Source organism: Piliocolobus tephrosceles, chromosome 3 (assembly GCF_002776525.5).
Source record: "Piliocolobus tephrosceles isolate RC106 chromosome 3, ASM277652v3, whole genome shotgun sequence".
In the NCBI taxonomy this organism is placed as follows: Eukaryota; Metazoa; Chordata; class Mammalia; order Primates; family Cercopithecidae; genus Piliocolobus; species Piliocolobus tephrosceles.
The window spans coordinates 155,788,534-155,810,816 of NC_045436.1; positions in this window are offsets into that span (position 1 = coordinate 155,788,534).

Here is a 22,283-nt window from a genome sequence, read left to right on the forward strand (position 1 = left end):
TATCTATCTATCTATCTATCTATCTATCTATCTATCTATCTATCTATCTATCTATCTATCTTTTATTTTTAGGCAGAGTCTCGCTCTGTCACCCAGGCTGGAGTGCAGTGACATGATCTTGCCTCACTGCAACCTCCACCTCCGGGGTTTGAGTGATTCTTCTCCCTCAGTCTCCCAAGTAGTTGGGACTACAGTTACGCACCACCACCAAGCCTGGATAATTTTTTATATTTTTAGCAGAAAAGGGGTTTCACCGTGTTGGCCAGACTGGTCTGGAATGCCTGACCTCAAGTGAACTGCCTACTTCAGCCTTCCAAAGTGCTGGGAATATAGGCATGAGCCACCGTTCTGGGCCTGTTCCAGAATATTTGACATCAATAAGTAGCATTCTCATGAAGTATTTGAGGCAGCTATGGATGACTCCAATTATAGCAAGAAATATCAATTTTTAAAAACTTTTAAATGGTGCTTGAAGGTGAAGGTGTAACCTTTGAACACCTCTCTTCTTTTCATGAAGAGAAAAGAAAATCAAGAATAAAATCTAACATTTAAATGGTGTATACAAAAGTGCTGCAAAAGAATGAAAAACATTTTCAAAATGGAAAGATGAAAAGTAGAAATCATAGAAAGTGGTGTCCTTTAGGCCAAAGGAAAAGAAAGACCTAATATAAGAATCAAATGGTTTTGGAGGTTTCATTCACCACTTTAGAGCAGGGTCAACCTCAAATGATCAGACTCCTTTTTCTCTTTTTACATTAATTGTTTTAGTTATATGAATGATATACTCTCTTTCTGAAGAAGAAGTAGAGATAATGATCATTCGTATTTCCTGGAATTACGATCATGTCATAAACAAACACACAGAAACACACATATCTAAAACACACAGACACATCCATTCCTCTATCCACTTAACTACTTATGTATTTACATGTTTGTTTTATATCAAAGCATTACATTATACTACATAGGTATGCTATGATTTAGCTACTTCCCTATTAAACATTTGTAGTTTTTTCCCCAAATTAGTCTCTATTTTTCTGTCACATAGCGATATAATTTAGAAAGTTAATATGAGATTTTTAAATTGATATTTATTTTAGACTTAATACATGAAATATCTCTGCAATTCAGATGGAAACATTTAAAATGCTAAGAAATGTTTGAAATATTTTCAAAATTTTAAGTTGCTATAATTTGAAGGACATCAAAATCAGTGTTAACATATGGGTAAAACTGGGAGAAATACTTGGAAAAACTAACACAAGAATAGAAGGAAGAATACATACGAATGAATATAAATCAAGGATTAAAATTCAATCACGTGGGATAATGGTAAAACTTTTATAGTTGGTAATGCAAGGCAAAGAACTATAGATGGTATTGAATACGAACATCATTCATCTCACTATTGAGGAAAAGTCAAACCGACCCATTGATTGAAGTGTCTACATGATATTATCTTGGGCCCAGAATTATTCTACTCTTCCAAAGTGCTCTGGCCACTTGGGTTAATAGCAGATTCCATAATCTCAGAGACTTCACCACACTGTAGAATGGCAATTCTGTTGTGGTCACTTGTCCCAAGAGTCATGGGCAGAGGCACAATATTTAACCTCACTGGTTGCTTTAAGTGCTGTTTTCCCAAGTAAACAACTTTTTGTTTGATCTAGAACCCACTTATGCTTTTATTATCCACCACCTGTGGGCATGGGGTTCCCACTCTGATTACATTTTGAAGCTCATTTAGCCTACAGTTTTCTCACTATGGATTGTTTAGATAATAGACCCATCTTCTACTTTATCAAGAATTCCTGTTATAAATATTTGGTTAGTAATACATTTTACCCTATATCTTTTTTATAATTTCCATGATTAAGGGAGAAGATGGCAGTGCATATATCCAATGGGCTATCTTGAATTGAAAATTTTTCAATATTTATCAAATATTTACCCTTAGTAAGTCTTTTAAAGATAATACTATGCTAGAAAGTAGTGTCCGGTTTTCCTCTATGAGATACTCACCCAATTTTCCATTCCCTGAAATTTTCCCTCACTCTCACCTTCACATCCCTATTCCTCACCTGTCTTAAATATCCTATTTCTCCCCCAGAACACTAAATTTCTTGTCAATTGTCTTATATTTTCCTAAATTTGAAAGAAAGCTGGTGAATTTATCTGTTTCCATTTTCTTCTTTGTGACAATCTCTGAAATTAAAGAGCCGGGCTCCATTCTAATTATGAAGGGAAAGAAAAATATGGAAAATTTTTATGAGTACGTGTTCCTGTTAGAAAAAATAAGAAAACCTGTTGGCTATAAAGGGAAGTGGAAAACCAAGATAATATTACAATGGTTTTACTGGCCGCTTAACAATCTTTACGCATCAAGAGAAATTTGAATTTTATTTAAGGTTAGAGAAATCTAAGGGAATAAAGATACGTAGAATTTTGAGACTAATGCACTGTATTTTTATATAAATCAATGAAGTATTTTCAAATGGTGATTGAGTCTAGTTAGCGTCATTTAATTCATAAGTAAGAAAATAATTAAATTTAGGTTATCTGAAGATAATTGCATAATTATCATCAAACTAAAAATAAAGTACAATGTGTAGCAAATCATTTAAATGTAATTGCAAAGCAGTGTAAAAAGTTTCCCCAGAAATCTGTGTAGACGTTACACAAAAAGAAAGAATCTAAAATTTGAAGAAATTATGATTTAAGGAAACAGAGAAAAGCAATGTAAGATATGTAATTTTTATATAAAGATGATAGCTACTTTAACAAAATTTTTAATGCAATAAAATTTATATTAAAAGAATTTCAATAAAGAAATGACTGTCCTTAAAAAGTTAAGATCAGATTACCTTAGGCCAAAATAATCAGTACCCATTTTATAAATCTATTCATGAATAGTTGGCTTGCTAGAAAGTCTGGAAATTCCCCTTATAAATTATGGCTGTAAACTTTTGGTATGTTCATGTCTTCCTATGTTTTGCATTAAACATCTAGTGCCTACTTAGGCCCACTGCAGAGATGCTAAAGCTCTTAGTCTAATCCACCGTTAGGTATCACCTATGCCTCAGAAAGTGCTGCTTTTTCTCTGAACTTTATCAGGACTACACAATAGGGAGCTATAATTGTGATGTCCTCATTTTGAATAGAGATGAAGTAAAACAGTGACTTAGTGTTATCGGAAGCTGTCTCTTGATGATCTGAAGGGGTCAAATTTTGACAAGTGTGTGTAATGTTTAAATACAAAAATCAGGTAAACAATCCAATACTTGTGCAGCCTTTGTTTTTATCTTCTCACTCCTAAAGACAAAGGACACCCTGCAGGAAGGAATTCATTGGCTCATAAGATTTGTGATGCAAATAAAAGGTCTTGCATAAAATACAATTTGCATTTGATCTCTAAGTGATAGAGATCTTAGCTTCCTTATTACTGCTTGACTGAGCTGCCATGGACCTTTTACCAAGATAGCCAGTAAAATGCAAAGTCAAATCAAAGTTGAAGTCAGACCAGGTCAGAGAATATTAAGCTCAGCAGTTCTATGGACTCTACTAGAGATATGTTTTTCATATATTTGGGCTTAAAAATTCTTCTCTTCCTCTTCCTCTGTTTTCTTTGTCTCACGTTTATTCATTCCCATTATTTTCTTTTTGTATATGCTCATACCAATTTTCTATTAATACTTTCAAGTTTACTATTATGTAGGATATGTATACTTATAATTTTAGACAAACAAAGCCACATATTAGATTTTTATTATTAAAGTTTTCATTCCTTAAAAGTTTTTCTTCCTTTCTGCTTTTCTGGTGATCCAAGATTGATAATGATTTTGTTTGAACACCATACATTTCCAGTGTGTCGTGAAATTGTATATTTTAGAAGGGTCAAGTCAGTAATGATAAATTCTAGACCTGTTGGAACTAAGATAATTTATTGTTCTAGTCTAAAACATCCTGACAATAGACCTTTGTATGCTTTTGGTCAGAGTTCTTTCTAGGAAAATGTAGTTATCTATAAGCTTTTACACATATCTGTTTTACTTTACTGTTCTTGCTAAAAAAAAAAAAATACAAATATTATCAAGTACTTTGAGAAAAAATAACAAGGGATAATAAAATAATAAATGAAAAAAGTAGTACCCTTGTATTACATGCTTTAAGAAAATTTCAAGAATCAAAGATGATCCCGTCACAGTACGAGATTAATTCTCTGTTGTCTGCTTTACCCCCTGCGAGTTAATTTATCTTCATGTACTTTTTACAAATAACTACTAAACACTTTGTATTTAATTTAAAGGCTTTATAAATAATCATAATTGTGAAAAACAGTAACTCACATATGGAAAGCAAGAGAGTTTTGAAATACCTTTCAAAGTTCTTGCTTAGTTGTTGGTTCAGCCCTTGTACAAAATATTCACTGTCTGAGCTGAGCATGGTGGCATGTGCCTATAGTCGCAGCCACTTGGGAGGCTGAGGTGAAAAAGTTGCTTGTGTCCAGGAGTTTGTCCAGCCTGAGAAACATTTAAAGAAAGGAAAACATTCACTCTCTCATATAGATAAAATTACCAGACAATGCTGATCACTATCACATACAATTTATGGAATCAATCATAACATAGATTTGAAAAGGTATCTGTTTTCTTATCTTTGGAAAGCGTTTCATCAGATACCCAAATTTCTTTAAAGAGTCATTAATTTCCTCAATGGTGATATTGAATAAAACACATATATAATGATTCTTACAGTGTTATATAATGGTAGTTATCTAAGTTTGAAAATATTGTTTCAAAATGTAAATTAATTTTAAAATTTAGATTTATTGTCAATATCTCATCAGCTTTCATTGTTTTAAAGGAGATCTCTATTTGAAAAATTGCTTAGGCCAGTGAATAGCAAGTAATACATTCTCAAAATTATTTAGAGTTATGTTGGAATATTCTGAAATTTAAGTTTTGCTAAAATATATAGGAGAGAATTACAGGAAAACAATTTTCAAATGTTACTTAGGATTCTGCTACAGACTTAGATGGAAAGAAACACACACACACATCAAAGAGCATTCAAACAATGATGTGAAGCAGCCTATAACAGATTTAGGGATCAAAATTCCAAATACTGAGGAATCTTATCTGTGATTATCTTGTGAGAGCCAGTTAAAGCACAGATCACAGTATAATTTGTAGATATGATTTTTCTATTTTCCATGTTTTTTAAAAAGCAGAGTCAGGGTTTGCCAGAGGAACAGAACCAATAGGGTGTGTGTGTGTGTGTGTGTGTGTGTGTGTGTGTGTTCATTATACATATATATGAGAGAGACTACCATGTTATAAGGTAGTGGCTTACATAATTATGGAGGCTGAGGAGACCCATAATCTGCCATCAATGAGCAGAAGATCCAGGAAAGTCATTGATATAGGTTAAAACCCGAGAGCCAGAGAACTCATGGTATAAATTTCAGTTTGAGTATTAAGTCCTGCAAACTGGGAGTGACTAGGGAAAAAGGTGAATCTTCAGTTCACATTGTCAGGAGGAGATCAAATTTGACCTTCCTTTGCCTTTTGGTTTTATTCAGGTTCTCAACAGATTGAATGACTCCTACCCACATTGGTGAGAGCAGGTCTTTTCTACTCAGTCTACCAATCGGAATTCCAATGTCTTCCAGAAACACCCCTGAAGATACATCTGAAATAAAGTTATGCCAGCTCTTTGGGCATCCTGTGGTTCAGTCAAGTTGATACATAAAATTAGCCATACAGGAAGTCACAAGGGTATCCAGGAAACACAAAGATTTTTCTACTGTGCAGAAAGACATACCTTTAATTTTCACTGAGTATTTCTCTGGCCCTCAGAGGAATTCTAGAATATGACTCTAGAATCCAGTTCCTTGTGGTTTCCTCTCCAAGTTGAACATTACCGACAATGCTGGTACCGAATCTGAACGCTGTGGTAGGAGGCTCGTGAAAACCATTCAATTTTTTGTCATACCGACAGCAACAATAGTATTCTATTTGTCTTCATTTCTATTTACTGTAAAACTACATTCTTTCTTTTCTTTTTTTTTGTCTGAAACCTAGACAAAGTAGTATGTATGAGAAATAGTAATCTCAGAAAATGGTACTCTGCCTAATTTTATGAAGTTCAACATGCAGTAATCCTATGTCATTCAGTTTCTGCTTTATTCTAACCTTAGGTTGTCATTTTCAGTTTGGTAAAATGGAGCTTCATTGGGCCTAGTGCCATCTGTACGTAAATAACTGCATGGGCTCACTTGATCCCTTGTACTATGTTTTGAGTCACACACAAGAAAGACGAATATAAAAAGATAAAATTCACATTTCTCATACCCAGTGAATTTTCTAGTTGTCAGGATAGATTGAGATCGCATTCATAGAAATTGCCTCTTTGAGAGTGAACCAGCTCACTCTAAGATTTTTAATGGCTTTGTGAATTTTTTCTCGACACTTTTTTCCTCTGTCAAAAGGTGCAAATGTTTACTCCTTTTTATCTTTTTAAAAATATTTGTTTTCTTTCATTCATCTTTAAAAATTAACATATGCTTTTGTAAGTCATGTTCTTGAAAACAAAATCCAATCAAAAAGTGGTTGGTGCATTTGTACAATATAGCCATGAGGGCATTTAATATTTTTGGAACAGGAAAGCTTCAGAGGTTTAAAAGAAAGCTGGAAGACTTCATAAACAAACATATAAAGCTTTTAAATGTGATTAACAAAATCCCTCAAAGTTTAATTTTTGAAATGAAAAAGCTAGAAAAATTCAGAGCACAATGCATATGGAAAAAGAGGAGCAGAACTGTAGTACTGAGAAATCACTGCTCCATGCATTCCCTCATTTCATACACCTCACCTTCAGTGCAATGTTCACATCGGGAATACAACACATGATGCACTGTACAAGTCCAAGACTGTTTTTAAGCTTTAATTTTTGTGGATACATAGTAAGTGTATGCATTTATAGGGAATATAAAATATTTTGGTACAGATATGCAATGCATAGTAATCCCATCATAGAAAATTGGGTGCTGTCCCCTAAAGCATTTACCCTTTGTGTTATAAACAGCTCAGTTGTACTCTTTTAGTTATTTTAAAATGTGCAATTAAATTATTATTGACTACAGTCCTCCTGTTGTGCTATCAAATCCTGTCTTATTCCTTCTTTCTAACTTTTTTGGTACTCATTAACCATTCCCACCTCCATCCCACTCTCACTACCCTTCCCAGCCTCTAGTAGTCATCTTTCTATTCCCTATCTCCATGAGTTTAATTGTTTTGATTTTTAGATTTCACAAATAAGTGAAAACATGTGATGTTTGTCTTTCTGTGCTTGGTTTATTTACCTTAACATAATTACCTCCAGTTTCATCTATGTTGTTGCAAATGACAGAATCTCATTCTTTTTCATAGTTGAATAGTACTCCATTGTGTATAATTACCACATTTTCTTTATTCATTCATCCTGTTGATGGACACTTAGGTTGCTTTCAAATCCTGGCTGTTGTGAACAGTGATGAAAAAGCATGGGAGTGCAGATCTCCTCAATATACTGGTTTCCTTTCTTTTGGATATAAACTCAGCAGTGGTATTGCTGTATAATATGGTAACTCTATTTTTAGTTTTTTGAGGAACCTCCAAACTGTTCTCCATAGTGGTTGTACTAATATACATCCCCACCAACAGTATGCAAGGGTCCATTTTCCTTCACATCATCGCCAGCATTTGTTATTGCCTGACGTTTAGATAAAAGCATTTTAACTGAGGTGAAGATGGTATCTCATTGTAGTTTTGATTTGCATTCCTCTGATGATCAATGCTATGCACTTTTTCATATACCTGTTTGTCATTTGTATGTCTTCTTTTGAGAAATGTCTATTCAAATCTTTTGGTCGTTTTTAAATGTTTAGTACTGCTAAAAAATTTAATAAAGTTACATGATACTATAATTGAATTATTAGATTTTTTCCAATAGAGTTGTTTGAACTCCTTATATATTCTTGTTATTACTCTCTTATCAGATAAATAGCTTGCAAATATTTTCTCTCATGCTGAGTTGTCTTTTCACTTTGTTGATTGTTGCCTCTGCTGTGCAGAGGCTTTTTAACCTGATGTGGTCTCATTTGTCCATTTTTGCTTTGGTTCCCTGAACTTGTAAAGTACTACACAAGAAATTTTTGCCCACACCAATGTCCTGGATTATTTCCCTAAAGTTTTCTTATAGTGATTCCATAGTTTAAGGTCTTAGATATAAGTCTTTAATCCATTTTTGATATGATATTTGCATAAGGCAAGAAATAGAAATCAGGTTTTGTTCTTCTGCATGTGGATATAAAAGTTTTCCCAGCATCACTTTTTAAAGAGACTCTCTCTTCTCCAAGTATGTTCTTGGAACCTTTATTAAAAATGATTTCACTGTAGGTATATAGGTTTGTTTCATGGCTCTCCATTCTGTTCCATTGATCTGTGTGTCTGTTTTTATGCCAATACCATGCTATTTTGCTTACTATAGCTCTGTAATATAATTTGAAGTCAGGTAATATGATTCCTTCAGTTTTATTCTTTTTGCTTAGTATAGCTTTGACTATTGTGGGTCTTTGGTGATTCCATATAAATTTTAGGATTGCTTTTTCTATTGGTATGAAAAATATCGTTGGTATTTTGATAGGGATTGCCTTCAATCTGTACATTGCTTCGGGTAGTATTGACATTGTAAAAGTATTGATTCTTCCAATTCCTGAACATGAAATATCTTTCCATTTTTGGTATCCTCTTCAATTTCTTTTTTCATCAGTGTTTTATAGTTTTCATAGAGGTCTTTCACTCCTTTGGTTAAGTTAATTGCTAGGTATTTAATTTTATTTATGGCTATTGTAAATGAAATTACATTTTTGGTTTCTTTTTCATAGTGTTCACTGTTGACATATAGAAGTGCTACTGAATTTTGCATGTTGATTTTGTATCCTGCAATTTTACTAAATTTGTGTTTCAGTTCTAATAGTTTTTTTTGTGGAGTCTTCAGGTTTTTCCAAATATGAGATTATATTAACTGCAAACTAGGATAATTTGACTTCTTCCTGTCCAATTTATAGGCCTTTTGTTTGTTTCTCTTGTCTGATTGCTCTAGCTAAGACTTCCAGTAGTGTGTTTAATAACAGTGGTGAAACTGGGCATCCTTGTCATGTTCCAGATGTTAAGAAGAAAAACTTTAAGTTTTTCCCCATTTAGTATGATACTAGCTGTGGATCTGTCATAGATAGCTTTTTTATGTTGAGGTACGTTCTTTCTATATCCAGTTTTTGAGGAATTTTGTCAATAAGGGATGTTGAACTTTATCAAATGCTTTTTCCGCATCAACAGAAATGATTACATAGTTTTTCTTCTTCATTCTGTTAATATGATGCATCACGTTGATTCATTTGCATATGTTGAATCATTCTTTCATCCCTGAGATAAATCCCATTTGGTCATGATGAATAATTTTTTTAATGTATTGTTGAATTCAGTTTTCTAGTATTTTATTGATGATTTTTGTATCAATATTCATCTCACTTGTTCATGATGAATGATCCTTGTAATGTATTGTTGAACTCAATATTCTAGTATTTTATTGATGATTTTTGTGTCAATATTCATCAGAGATATTGGCCTGTAATTTTCTTTTTGATGTATCCTTGTCTGATTTTCATATCAGGATAATACTGTTCTCATTGAATGAATTTGGAAGTATTCCCTCTTCTTCTATTTTTCAGAATCATTTGAGTAGGATTGGTATCAGTTCTTTAAATGTTTGGTCAAATTCAGCAGTGAAGCCATCAGCTCCTGGGCTTTTTTTCACTGCAAGATTTTTTATTACAGCTTCAATCTTGTTATTTCTCAACTCAGCTTTTGGATTTTTATATGATTCCATCTTGGTATGTTGTACGCATCTAACAATTTATCCATTTCTTCTAGATTTTCCAATATATTGACACTTAGTTGTTGATAGTAGCCACTAACAATCTTTTGAATTTCTGCGGTATCAATTGTAATGTCTCTTTTTTCATCTCTTAATTTTTTTTTGTGATCTTCTCCTTTTTTTCTACATTAGTTGACTATAGGTTGGTCAATTTTCTTTAACTTTTCAGAAAACTAACTTTTTGCTTCACTGACATTTCTTATTGTTTTCTTCATTTCACATTCATTTATTTCAGCTCTGTTTTTATTCTGTATTTTCTTCTACTGACTTTGGGTTTAGTTTGCGTTTGCTTTTCTAATTCTTTAAGATGCATCATTAGGTTGTTTATTTGAAGGTTTTCTTATTTTCTGATACAGGCTGATATCTATAAATTTCCATCTTAGTACTGCTTTCTTAGTATCCCATTGGTTTTGGTATGTTGTGCTTCCATTGTCACTTGTTTTAAGAAAAATTTCAATTGCCTTCTGCATTAGTCAGGGTTCTCTAGAGGGACAGGATTAGTAGGATAGATGTATACACAAAAGGGAGTTTATCACAGAGTATTGACTCACACAATCACAAGGTGAAGTCCCAGAATAGGCTGTCTGCAAGATGAGGAGCAAGGAAGCCAGTCAGAGTCCCAAAACCTCAAAAGTATGGAAGCCGAGAATGCAGCCTTCAGTCTGCAAAGGCCCCAGAGTCCATGGAAAACCACTGGTATAGGTCCAAGAGTCCAAAAGCTGCAGAATTTGGAGTCAGATGTTCGAGGGCAGGAAGCATCCAACACGGGAGAAAGATGGAGGCCAGAAGACTCAGCCAGTCTGGTCTTCCCACATTCATTCCTCTACCTACGTATTCTAGCCATGCTGGCAGCTGATTAAATTCTACCCATCCAGACGGAGGGTGGATCTGCCTTTCCCAGTTCACTGACTCAAATGTTAATCTCCTTTGGCAACCATCTTAGAGACATACCCAGGAACAATACTTTGCAACCTTCAATCCAATCAAATTGGCACTCAATATCAACCATCACACCTTCTTAATTTCTTCATTGCTTCACTGGTCATTCAGAAGCATAGTATTTTATTGCCATGTGTTTGTATAGTTTTCAAAATTCTTCTTGCTAGTAGTTTCACTCCATTGTGGTAGAAAAATACTTCATATTATTTCCATTTTTTGAACATTTTAAGACTTATTTTGTGTCCCAACATATGGTCTACCCTTGAGAATGACCCATGTGCTGAGGAGAAAAATATGTATTCTTCAGCTGTTGGATGAAATGTTCTGCAAATATGTATCAGAACCAATTATTCTATAGTGCAGATTAAGTCTGATGTTTCTTTGTTGATTTTCCTGTCTGGGGGATCTGTCCAGTGCTGCAAGTGGGGTGTTGAAGTCTCCACCTATTATTGTATTGGAGTCTATCTCTCTCTTGAGTTCTAATAATATTTTCCTTAATCAAAAATGGCAAAGAAGGTCATTACATAATGGTAAGCGGATCAATGCAACAAGAAGAGCTAACGATCTCAAACATATATGCACCCAATACAGGAGCACCCAGATTCATAAAGCAAGTTCTTAGAGAAGAGACAAAGAGACTCTGACTCCCACACAGTAACAGTGGGAAACTTTAACACTTCACTGTCAATGTTAGACAGATCAATGAGACAGAAAATTAACAAGGATGTTTAGGACTTGAACTCAGCTTTGGACCAACAGGGCCTCATAGACATCTACAGAACTCTCCACACAAAATCAAAAGAATATACATTTTTCTCAATATCACATAGCACTTATTCTAAAACTGACCACATAGTTGGAAGTAAAATGCACCTCAGCAAATAGAAAAGAATGGAAATAATAACAAACAGTTTCTCAGACCACAGTGCAATCATTAGAACTCAGGATTAAGAAACTCACTCAAACACTGCACAACCACATGGAAACTGAACAACCTGATTCTGAATGGCGAACAAAAACACATCATACCAGAATCTCTGGGACACAGCTAAAGCAGTGTTTAGAGGAAAATTTATAGCACTAAACGCCCACAGGAGAAAGTGGGAAAGATCTAAAATTGATATCCTAACATCACAATTAAAAGCACTAGAGAAGCAAGAACAAACCAATTCAAAGCTAGCAGAAGACAAGGAATAACTAAGAGCAGAGTAGAACTGAAGATATAGAGATGTGAAAAACCCTTCAAAAATCAATGAATCCAGGAGTTGACTTTTTGAAAAGAATAAAAAATAAATAGACCACTAGCCAGACTAATAAAGCAGAAAAGAGAAGAATCATATAGACAGAATAAAAACTGATAAAGGTCATCACTGACCCCACAGAAATACAAACGACCATCAGAGAAACTATAAACACCTCTACACAAATAAACTAGAAAATCTAGAAGCAATGGAAAAAAATGCTGGACATATATACCCTCCCAAGACTAAACCAGGAAGAAGTCGAATCCCTGAATAGACAAATAACAAGTTCTGAAATTGAGGCAGTAATTAATAGCCTACCAATCAAAAAAAGCCCAGGACCAGATGGATTCACAGCCAAATTCTACCAGAGGTACAAAGATGAGCTGGTACCATTCCTTCTGAAACTATTCCAAACAATAGAAAAAGAGGGACTCCTTCCGATCTCATTTTATGAGGCCAGTATCATCCTGATACCAAAGCCTGGCAGACACACAACAAAAAAAGAAAACTTCAAGCCAATATCCTTGATGCAAAACTCCTCAGTAAAATACTGACAAACCAAAACCAGAAACACATCAGAAATTTTATCCAACATCATCAAGTCGGCTTCATCCCTGAGATACAAGGCTGCTCAAACATACACAAATCAATACACTTAATCCTTTACATAAACAGAACCAATGACAAAAACCACGTGATTATCTCAATAGCTACAGAAAAGGCCTTCAATAAAATTCAATACCCCTTCATGCTAAAAACACTCAATAACCTAGGTATTGCTGGAACTAAGAGCTATTTATGACAAACCCACAGCCAATATCATACGGAATGGGTAAAAGCTGGAAGCATTTCCTTTGAAAACCGGCACAAGACAATAATGCCCTATCTCACCACTCCTTTTTGACATAATATTGGATGTTCTGGCAGGGAAGTCAGGCAAGAGAAGGAAATAAAGTGTATTCAAATAGGAAGGGAAGAAATCGAATTGTCTCTGTTTGCAGATGACATGATTCTATATGTAGAAAACCAACTGTCTCAGCCCAAAAACACCTTAAGCTGATAAGCATCTTCAGCAAAATCTCAGGATACAAAATCAATGTCCAAAAATCACAAGCATCCCTACGTACCAATAATAGACAAACAAAGAGCCAAATCATCCAAATCATGAGTGAACTCCCATTCACAATTGCTACAAGAAGAATAAAATATCTAGGGATACAGCTTACAAGGGATGTGAAGTACCTCTTCAAGGAGAACTACAAACCACTGCTTAAGAAAATAAGAGAGGACACAAACAAATGGAAGAACAGTCCATGTTCATGGATAAAAATAATCAATATCATGAAAATGGCCATAATGCCCAAAGTAATTTATAGATTCAATGCTATTCCCATCAAGCTACCATTGACTTTCTTCACAGAATTAGAAAAAACTACTTTAAGTTTCATATGGAACCAAAGGAGCCCATATAGCCAAGACAATCCTAAGCAAAAAGAACAAAGCTGGAGGCATCACACTACCTGACTTCAAACTATTCTACAAGGCTACAGTAACCAGAACAGCAAGGTACTGGTACCAAAACAGATATATAGACCAATGGAACAGAACAGAGGCCTCAGAAATAACACACACATCTACAACCATATATGTTTGACAACCTGACAAAAACAAGAAATGAGGAAAGGATTCTCTATTTAATAAATGGTGCTGGGAAAACTGGTTAGCCATATGCAGAAAACTAAAACTGGACCCCTTCCTGACACCTTATACAAAAATTAATTGAAGATGGATTAAAGTCTTAAATGTAAGACCTAAAACCATATAAACCCTAGAAGAAACCCTAGGCAATAACATTCAGGATATAGGCATAGCCAAAGACTTCATGACTGAAACACCAAAAACAATGGCAAAAAAAGCAATTTCAAAAAAAAAAGCCAGAATTGACAAATAGGATCTAATTAAACTAAAGAGCTTCTGCACAGCATAAGAAACTAGCTTCAGAGTGAACCAGCAACCTGCAGAATGGGAGAAAATTTTTGCGATCTATCCATCCAACACAGACCTAGTATCCAGACTCTACGAGGAACTTAAAAAAATTTACAAGAAAAATCAAACAACCCCATCAAAAAGTGGGCAAAGGATATGAACAGACATTTCTCAAAAGAAGACATTTATGTGACCAAAAAAGATATGAAAAAAAGCTCATCATCACTGGTCATTAGAGAAATGCAAATCAAAACCACAATAAGATACAATGGCAATCATTAAAAAGTCAGGAAACAACAGATGCTAGAGAGGATGTGGAGAAACAGGAACGTGTTTACACTGTTGGTGGGAGTGTAAATTAGTTCAGCCATTGTGGAAGACAGGGTGACCATGCCTCAAGCATCTGGAACCAGAAATATCATTTGACCCAGCAATCTCATTACTGAGTATATACCCAAAGGATTATACATCATTCTACTATAAAGAAATATGCGCACATATATTTATTGCAGCACTATTCACAATAGCAAAGACTTGCAACCAACTCAAATGCTCATCAGTGATAGACTGAATAAAGAAAATGTGGCACATATACACCATGGAATTCTATGCAGCCATAAAAAAGAATGAATTCATGTCCTTTGCAGGGACGGGGATGAAGCTGGAAACCATCACTCTCAGCAAATTAACACAGGAACAGAAAACCAAACACTACATGTTCTCACTCATAAGTGGGAGTTGAACAATGAGAATATATGGGCACAGGGAGGGGAACATCACACACTGGGACCTGTCAGGGTGTGGGGGCAAAGGGATGGATACTATTAGGAGAAATACCTGATGTAGATGATGGGTTGATAGGTGCAGCAAACCATCATGGCACATGTATATCTATGTAACAAACCTCCCTGTTCTGCACAGGTATCCCAGGACTTAAAGTATAATAAAAATAAAATAATAATAATATTTGCTTTATATATGTGGGTTCTCCAGTGTTGAGTTTATATATGTTTAAAATGGTTATATCTTTTTGCTGAATCCTTGTCTAATGAATACCATTCTTTGTCTCCTTTTATAGTTTTTGTCTTGAAATCTGTTTTGTATGATAGAAGTATTAATACTCTTGGTATTTTACAGTTTCCTTTGGCATGGTGTATCTTTTTCCATCCTCTTATTTTCAGCCTATATATAAATTTATCTTTATAGGTGACATGTGTTCATTGTATGAGACATATCATTAGGTCTTTTTTTTTTTTTTTTCATTCGTTCAGCCACTCTCTATCTTTTGATTTAAAAGTTTTAGTCCATTTACATTCAATGTTATTATTGATAAATAGGGAACTGCTCCTGCCATATTGTTATTTTTTTGGAGGGCTGTTTTGCAGTCTTCTTGCCTTTCTTTCTTTTTTTTCTATCTTCCTTTTAGTCAAAGTGATTTTCTCTGGTGGTATGCTTTGATTTCTTGCTTTTAGCTTTTGTGTATTCATTGTATGTTTTTTGCTTTGTGGTTACCATGAGGCCTGTAAATACAATCTCATAATCCATAATTTCAAATTGATGGCAATTTAGCCCTGATTGCATAAACACACTAATATAACAAAAGAAAACTGAAAAACCTCTATACTTAACTTTATCCCTCCACTTTTAAATTTTTTGCTATTGCTCTTTATATCATATTGTAATGTTTATGTCTCAAAAATTGTTTTTTTTATTGTTTTATAATTTAGTCTTTCTACTTAAAAGAAGTTTATACACCATGATTGAAGTGTTATAATATTCTGTGGTTTTCTATGTGCTTATTATTACCAGTCAGTTTTGTACCTGTAAGTAAGTTTTGCTTGCTCACTGACATCCTTTTCTGTCAGGTCGAAGAATTTCTTTGAGCATTTCTTATAGGACAGGTCTGGTGTTCATGAAATCCCTCAGCTTTTGTTTGCTGGGATGTTCTTTATTTGCCCTTCGTGCTTAAAGGAGGTTTTTGTGAATATACTATTCTAGGGTAAAAGTTTCTTTATTGTTTTTTGTTTTCCCTTCAGCATCTATGCCATGACACCCTCTCGTGGAGCCTGAAAAGTTTCCACTGAAAAGTCTGCTGCAAGAAGTATTGGAACTCCATTATATGTTAGGTGTTTCTTTTCTAAAGCTGCTTTTAGGATCCTTTCTTTATCCTCAACCTTTGGGAGTTTGATTATTAAATGCTTTGCAGTAGTCTTCTTTGGGTTATATCTGGTGTTTTAAAACATTCTTTTACTTGAATGTTGATATCTTTTTCTAGGTTTGGGAAGTTCTCTGTTATTATCTATTCAAATAAACTTTCTATCCCCATCTTTTCCTCTACACCATCTTTAAGGCTATTAACTCTTACATTTGCCTGTTGAAGCTATTTTCTAGATCTTGTAGGTGTGTTGCATTGTCTTATATTGATTTTTTCTTTTGTCTCCTCTGATTGTGTATTTTCAAATAGCCTGCCTTCAACCTCATTAATCTTTCTTTTGCTTAATCACTTCTGCTAGTGGTAGTCTAGCACCTGATCCATTCTTCAGTTTGTCAATTGCATTTTTCAACTCCATAATTCTGCTTGATTCTTTTTTATTATTTCCATTAATTTGTTAAATTTATCTGATAAAATTCTGAATTCATTTTCTGTATTATCTTGAATTTCTTTGAGTTTCCTCAAAACAACTATTTTGAATTCTCTGTCTGAAAGGTCGTATACCTCTGTTTCTCCAGAATTGATCCCTAGTGCTTTATTGAGTTCATTTGTTGAGGTCATCTTTTTCTGGATGATGTTGATGCTTGTAGGTCTTCATCGGTATCTGAGCATTGAAGAGTTGGGTATTTATGGTATTCTTCACAGTTGGCCTGTTCGTGCCTGTCTTTTTTGGGAAGGTTTCCCAGGTATTCGAAGGGACTTGGGTCCCAAGCCCAATAACGCTGTGTGTTTTGTAGACTTGGAGAGATATACCACTTTGTGGTCTTGGATAAGATCCAGAAGGATTCTCTGTGTTACCTGGCAGAGACATTTTGTTTCCCTTACTTTCTCCCAGAGTTTCTCTCTCTGTACTGAGCCACTTGGAACTAGGGATTGGTGATGCAAGTACCCCTGTGGTCACCACCACTAGGGCTGCGCTGGTTCAGATCTGAGGACAGCACAATGCTGGGCCTTGCCTACAGACTTTCCCTTTAGGGAGACAAGTTCTCCTAGGCCCAGTGCATGTCCAGAAATATGTGGGAGCCAGGGGTTAGAGTGAAAAACATTAACAATTTACCTTATGTTCTATATTCTACTACAGGTAAGCTGGAACTCAAGCCATAATACAAAGTCCTTCCCATTCTTTCCTCCCCTTTTCACAGGCAGAGGAGCCTCTCCCTGTGGCCGCCACCACCACTGATACACAGCAGTGGTGGTGGGTTCTGCTTGGCCACCTCTGATACTCACCTAAAGCACAGGGGCTCCTCTGTCAACTTGTGGTGAATGCTGCCAGACCTGGGACTCATCCTTCAGGGCAGTAGGCTCCCATTTAGCCCATGACAGGTTCAGACATGCTGCCCATGAGCCTAGGCCTGGACTCAAGGACTCCAATGACCCACTCGTTGCTCTACCCCACTGTGGCTTAGCTGGTATCTAGGGTGCAAAACAAGTCCCCTTTACTTTTTTCTCTATTTTTCTCACACAGAAGGAATCTCTCACCACAGCCACCACAGCTGGGATTATGCTGGGTCACTCCTGAAACCAGCAGGTCTCAGAGTTCTAGGCCCAAGGTATACTCCCTAGGCATTGTTGATGGTTATTCAGGGCAGAAGGCACTTCAGACACCAGGTGATGAATCCTGTCAGGACTGTGTTCTTTGCTTTAAGGCAGTGAGCTCTCTTTCAGCCCAAGGTGTATCTAGAAATGTCTGGGAGCTAGGGCCTGCAATGGGGGCCTCACAACTCTGCCTGGTTATGCCCTATCCTACTGTGGTGGAACTGCTATCCAAGCTGCAAAGCAAACCCCTCTTTTACCCTTCCCTCTCCTCTCCTTATGCAGAAGAAAGGAGTCACTTCCATTTTTATGAGCTACACTGCCTAATGCTGGGAGAGGGATGGCACAAACAATCCCTTAGCTGCACCAGGTGGTGTCTGTCTAGATCATGTGCCACCCTAGTTCACTGGCTCTATGCCCAGGCTAGCATTAGGAATTGCCTAGGAATTGTATTCTTTTTTTTTTTTTCATGATATAGTGTTGTTATTGATTTGCTTTATGCGACCACCAGAGTCGGCGCCAGAGAAAAGGCAAGTAAGCAAGATAAAAGGAAACTTTATTAGCTAGCCAGTGTGAAGAAGGGGCGAAGTTCACCGGTCTCCAGCGGCGGAGGCCAAGGAAGTCGCCCCAGCGTTCCCGGGCGCAGTTCCTGGGGTGGCGGGGGGAACTCCCCTGTGGGTCACCTGGTGACCGGAAAAAAAAAACCTTGCGCCTGCGCAGGACTTCTGGCCAAGGAGTATGAGAGGAAGGCAAGAGGTACTCACCCCTAGGAGACTTGGAGGTGCGGAAAGCGATGTCTAGGTCCTGGTCCGTCTGCGGGGTGGAAGCAGGAGGCTCCTCGGACCCTGGGGGCCCTGAGGAGGGGTCTCCTACCGGGTTCCGCACCAACTGATTTGCTTTATGCGACCACCAGAGCCGGCGCCAGGGAAAAGGCAAGTAAGCAAGATAAAAGGAAACTTTATTAGCTAGCCAGTGTGAAGAAGGGGAGAAGTTCACGGGTTTCCGGTGGCAGAGGCCAAGGAAGTCGCCCCGGCGTCCCGGGGCGCAGTTCCTGGGTCCCGCCTATGAGGAGGGGCCGAGGAAGTTCAGGCCTTGGGCCTGCCTGGAGCGGCTTTTCTGGGAGCCCGCGGGCAATAGGCGGGACAGGGGCGTGTCAGGGGGCGTTCTGTAGGTGCGGCCAGGTAAATCTCGGTCTCTTCGGATTGACGTCACCTGGCGCATGCCTGGTTGATCTGCACCTTCCTGGGTGCCAGCTACATTTTCGGGCGCGCGGGAAAAGTTGGTGATGAAAAACCTGGAAGTACGCCATCTTAGTCTCCTTTGTTCTTTGTTTCCCTCTCCCTCCGTCCAGACAGTTATTATTATTATTATTATTTTTATTATACTTCTCATAGGTGGGAATTGAACAATGAGAACACTTGGACACAGGGCAGGAACATCACACAATGGGAATTGTATTCTTATTTCCTAATCTGCCTATCAAGTTTACCCAGAAGCTCAGAACACTTATGTTCATGGTAAGGAGGCATGCTGAGAAATTCAAGTCCTAATTGCAGGAATGAGTGATTCCCCTCTAGCTAGGGCTGGTCCAAATTCTCCGTTCACGAGTACATGAGCACTGGCCAAGCTTAGCATGGCTTTATTCTCCACTGTGACAAAGCAGCAATGAGTTCGATGTAAAGTTCTTCAGTCGCTTCACTCCAAAGATTTCCTGTCCATACCTCACGGCCACTGCCAAGGGTGGTGTTGGCGACTTACGACGGTCTCTCCTGCCCTCCTCAATTCCTCTTACCATGATATAAAGTTAAAACCAGGTACTGTGACTGCTCACCTGATTTTTGGTACTTGTGACGATGTTTTTCTGTGTGTGGGCAGTGGTTAAAATTTGGTGTTTCAGTGAAAGGGGAAGAAATGGCATAGGTTTCTATTCTGACATCTTGCTCTGTTCCTGGAAGACTTTTTGTCTGGCACATTTTGCCTTTAGTGAGTCAAAAACTGAAGTTGTCTCTTTTTAATGTATAAATTAATGAACATATGTTATTCTATGTCCAAAGTCTTAAATTCAAATATTTTATGTTAAATAGTAAGAAAATATGCTTGGTTATATGACTAACTTAAAATAAAAATTATTTAACTTGACCCATAGCTAGATTTTTAATATAATGTATTTTATATAAAGAGAGAGAAAAAGAGAGAGTTAGTTTTAAGGCCTGTGATAGAAGGTTTTTACATACATTAAATACTATTGAAATGTATTACCTAAATACCAGCAAACCTGGATTGTCTTGAAAATTAGTTTTCTCATATCAATGTGAAATAGACCGTAATAAGAAACTGGCAGAATCATCCAGACTTCACTAAAGTAAGCCAATATTAAATAAAGCTTTCCTCTATTAGCAAGCTTGCTCCTATCAATATTATTTCAAAAGAGAAAGCAACAAAAATAAATAAAATTATTTAGAAAGAAAGTTTCTTAAATGATTTTTTCCATTTACAGTAAACTCGCTTTAAACATTGATGAAACCAACAAATGTAGTGTTGTAAATAACAAACACATTTGCTTGAGGGCACCACAGACTAACAGTTCACCATTTCTAATACTGAAGATTTTCACGTTTCAAATCGGCCTTCTTCTCATTTTCCTGCTCTGTCATTCATTCTCCTTGCATTTCCCTCCAACCACCTAATTCTTATCCCATCATATTTCATTTCTGGCTGTTCCTTCACATAGTTCTTCAAAAAATTAATATCCCCAAACTTTATTGCCCACGATGTTCTCATTTATCCACATTGTTGTTTGTACTGAAAATCATCAATTAAGTGGACTGAGAGTGGCTTAGTGTGAAGTAGCATCTTAATGTTTCTAAAAAGAATGCTGGACACTACTTTTTGAAAAAGTGCTTCTTTTTAAAATCAGTTCTGCTTAGGACAGTCCATTGGTTCTTTGACTTGCTTTGTCAGGATTTTAACTGCTGCATCACTTAGCTCTGGGTATAGTTGGAAGCAGGTCAACCTGTGACTTATGCCTTAATAAAATGTTCTTATTATTAGCTTACCTTGGCCTTGTGTGTTCACTGCTGACTCAATGGTAGTTCTAATTAAAATTCTTAATTCTTGGCTATTTCAGTACCTGAATATTGTATTGCAGGTGCTGTTGTAACAGAATGAATCAATAGAAAACAAGTTATAAAAAATTAGTTCACTTATTGTCATGCTTATATTCTGCAGGGTTGGGTAGATTTTTTTTTTCTCTTCTTTATCTGGTCACCAAATTTTGTTAGATTGTCATGTTCCCTTAGATAACAAATCCTGAAAATTGCTCTCAAAGCGTGGCGCTATATTATTTCTAAGTGAGAACATCTTCTTCTCATGGCGTAATAGGCAATTCAGACATCCCTGGGCGTTCTAAGTGAGATATAAGACAGGTCATCCTCTGAGTTTGAAGGAGACGAATGTGGTAAAGCACCATCCTGATGATACTTTAGACTGCTGACCTTGGTGTGGGAATGAAAAGTGATTTTAAATTCAAAGCAAAGTTAGTAGAGCTTCACTGCAACCTAGTAAGCTGATATCCTATGCTTGCATTTTTTCCACTTTTTGTGCCTGACCCTATCAGCCTCTGGAATTCATCACTACAGTCTAAATGCCCTCTTCCTTTGTCAGTATCTAAACACATCCCCAAGCTTTTTGCAAGCTAGCACAGCAGATTCTCAAATAACCTGTACAACCAGTCTACTTCCCCTTAGAATGGTATCTCGTGCATATCCATTCTTGTTTTAGGAATAGTGCATGCGTTTTTTTTTTTTTTTTTTTTTTTTTTTAATGAAGCGTTTTCTGAAAGTTTTAGACATCTGCCCAACACTCTTCCTCAAAGTGCTTTTAATACAATAGCGCGTTTCACACTGTCTTGTATTCCTTGCTAACATGCATACTTTCCTTGTCAAACTGCAACATTGATAAAGAAGACTCTGTGCCCTATTAAAATTTGTACTTTTTGCATCTGGTATAATGTCTCAAATATACTATTTCTTCAACAAATGTTTATAGAATGAATGAATGAATGAATGAATGAATGAATGAATGAATGACTGTTCTATGTCATCAACTGGACCGTTAAAGCATGGTGGGTAAGTGTGGCAACTCTTACCCCCCTAAAATTAAGTTCATGTCTTGTCTCTGCCTCTGACTAGCACTGCAAGTTTGTTCACAGCACTTCTTTCACTCTCAATGTGTGCTTATTTGTAAAACGTGATGTTAGCAGACCGAGCTTCATAAATTTATTATAAGAAGTAATGAGTACAAAGTTTATCAAAATGCCTTGCTGAATGACTGTGGGTGTATTCATGCCTTTTTATGTAATATATTTTAAATTATTCATAAATATTGAATAA